At 32.9% G+C, this 2,379-nt stretch overlaps 1 long non-coding RNA gene across 1 annotated transcript; it reads left to right on the plus strand.

Annotated features, from left to right (window-relative positions):
* Positions 1-282: 282 nt before the first annotated feature.
* Positions 283-1,815, plus strand: LOC122294869. Its single transcript, XR_006237778.1, has 4 exons — positions 283-331; positions 419-523; positions 1,399-1,431; positions 1,644-1,815. It is a non-coding gene; the product is annotated as an uncharacterized LOC122294869 (long non-coding RNA).
* The last annotated feature ends 564 nt before the right edge of the window (positions 1,816-2,379 follow it).

The following is a 2,379-nucleotide window of genomic DNA, read 5'->3' on the forward strand; positions in this document are numbered from 1 at the left end:
GGTTTATGGAAAAATATGGGAGAAAAGGTAGGAGAAAGATCAACTTTGCTCAAAACAGAAACTATATTTAAAGCATTTAAAGTAATTGTCTTCTAATTCCTTTATACTTTTTGAGATCTGAGTGGAGGCAAAGTAACATTTTACTCAATTAGCTCAGTAAATTTTAGCATGATTTCCTTTTTTTTTTTTTAAAGCTTGTCATCTGATAGATTTCCTCTATGGTTTTGGTTTCCACTCATCCAGGTACATCTTCCACAGATTATCCGTTAAGGCACAGGAGAGGAAAATCTGAAACTTTGCATGCACAATACATTAATACAAAGGATGTGAGGTTTGTGGTTGACCTGTGTACACCATCTAAAGCTATTAATATTTTGGTTCTTATTGGAATTTTGTAACGAAAGTTAATTTACTATAGGGTGACAATTGGGACTTGGAATGTTGTTGGAAAACTTCCAAATGAAGATCTTGAGATTGATGACTGGCTTTGTACAGAAGAGCCAGCAGATATTTAAATTATTGGGTGAGTGATTACTCACCCCTTGATCGGTGGTTTATTAAAAGAAATTGGTTAAGATACATTAGATTACAAAGGCTAATAGTGCCTTCACAATGTGTTTTGAAGAAATTATTGTCGAAGAATAGTTTATATTGAAGGCCACCTTACGGAATATGGTGAAGAACGGTAGAATAATGGACTTAATAAAAATGACAATATTGTAATGAGTAGCTTGGATGTCACATAAACATTGATTGAATTGATAATAGATCGTTTACATTGGATTGTTTTCATATCATTTCTGGTATTTACATTTTTAATTTTCCAAGTACTGCACATGGAGAAAAGAAAGTTTACGATATGCTATTAGTGGAAAGTATACATGTAAACTAAATAGAAATGTATTTTCCAAAACTCTGAAATGGGCTAGGAACCCATGTGCATGTTGTATCATAGCATATGATACTTGACCTGATGCTTGGTGAGGTTTTTATCAATTTTTCCTGACTGGATAACAGGTAAGCCAAATACATGCCAATTGCATTTCAAGTATGAATCAACCTTTTCTCATTTCACTTGTACTTCATTTGCATTCTTGGCTTATTTGATTCCAGAAACTGAAGCGCTCATAGTACATGCATGCTTAATTTCTAGTCCAGGACTTCTTTCTACATTAAACAAGCATTTCATCTCTGAACAGCTATACAGAATACAATTGTATGAATCTTTTACCATGGGAGATCGTGGTTGCTGTTCATGATTATCCTTCATGGTTTCTCTTCATGATTATCCTATATGCATGCTATTCTAAGGAGATTGTCATCTTTTGCTTATTAGTTACAGGAGTTTGAACCATAAATATGCTTATATATATTGGTTTGTTTTGGCTGTCAAAACAGGATTCTTCAAAGGACTGGCGGACGTATACAATGGTGAGACTAATTATATCTCAAAAAGTTGTTTGAAGTCAATAGTATACATGATATAACGGCAAACCGTTCATTATGCTTGGTTGTAACATAATTTGTGGAATATTAAAATATTGAGAAGTATAAATTCTTCTCCGTCCTAAAATATTTTAACCTCAACTACACTTTTCATTTGGTAGATATTAATGGTTGCATTGCAATTTTTTATATTACAGCATTCAAAATTCCAAATTCATGATGGGCGCACTTTGAGAAATTCTTATGTCATGCCTTCTCACCTTCCAGCTGGAGGAGTTATTGGATCAATCTTGGTGGTCCTTTGCTTGTTTTGGGTTGGTCTGGTAGAAGAAGAAGAACTACCCATGAAATAAATGGTTGGAAAGCCAACGACAAATACAATGTAAAGTAAAATAATTATCCACGAAGAAGAGCTTTCATGTAATGTGATTTGTGTTTTTTTTTATTATATGAATAATGTTCCATTATATCATATTTATTATTAATTTATTTATTATATATTTTTATTATGGTATATCATATTGTTGGTGTGTTCTAAAGGTTGTTAATTAATGCAATGTGCTGGCAACATTTTTGTAGCAGCGTTTATAATAACACCGTTAATTTAAAAATTGCGCCAGCAATGAACTAGTGGGGGCGTTTACATTACGTTGTTAATTTATGCAATGTGGTGGCAACAAACTCATGGTGGCATTTAGATAAACGCCGTTAATAAATTCAATGTGCCGTCAACGTACTATTAGTGGCATTTAAATAAACACGGTTAATTTATATGATACACTGGCAACATAATGCGGTGGCGTTTATGTTAACGCCGTTATTTTAACAATTAGCATTGTTTAGATAAATGCCATTAATAAATTTTCCAAAGTACTATTAGTGGCATTTAAAGAAATGCCGCCACATTATATGATGAGTGGGTAGTTTACTTGT

Source organism: Carya illinoinensis, chromosome 2 (genome assembly GCF_018687715.1).
Source record: "Carya illinoinensis cultivar Pawnee chromosome 2, C.illinoinensisPawnee_v1, whole genome shotgun sequence".
NCBI classification, from domain to species: Eukaryota; Viridiplantae; Streptophyta; class Magnoliopsida; order Fagales; family Juglandaceae; genus Carya; species Carya illinoinensis.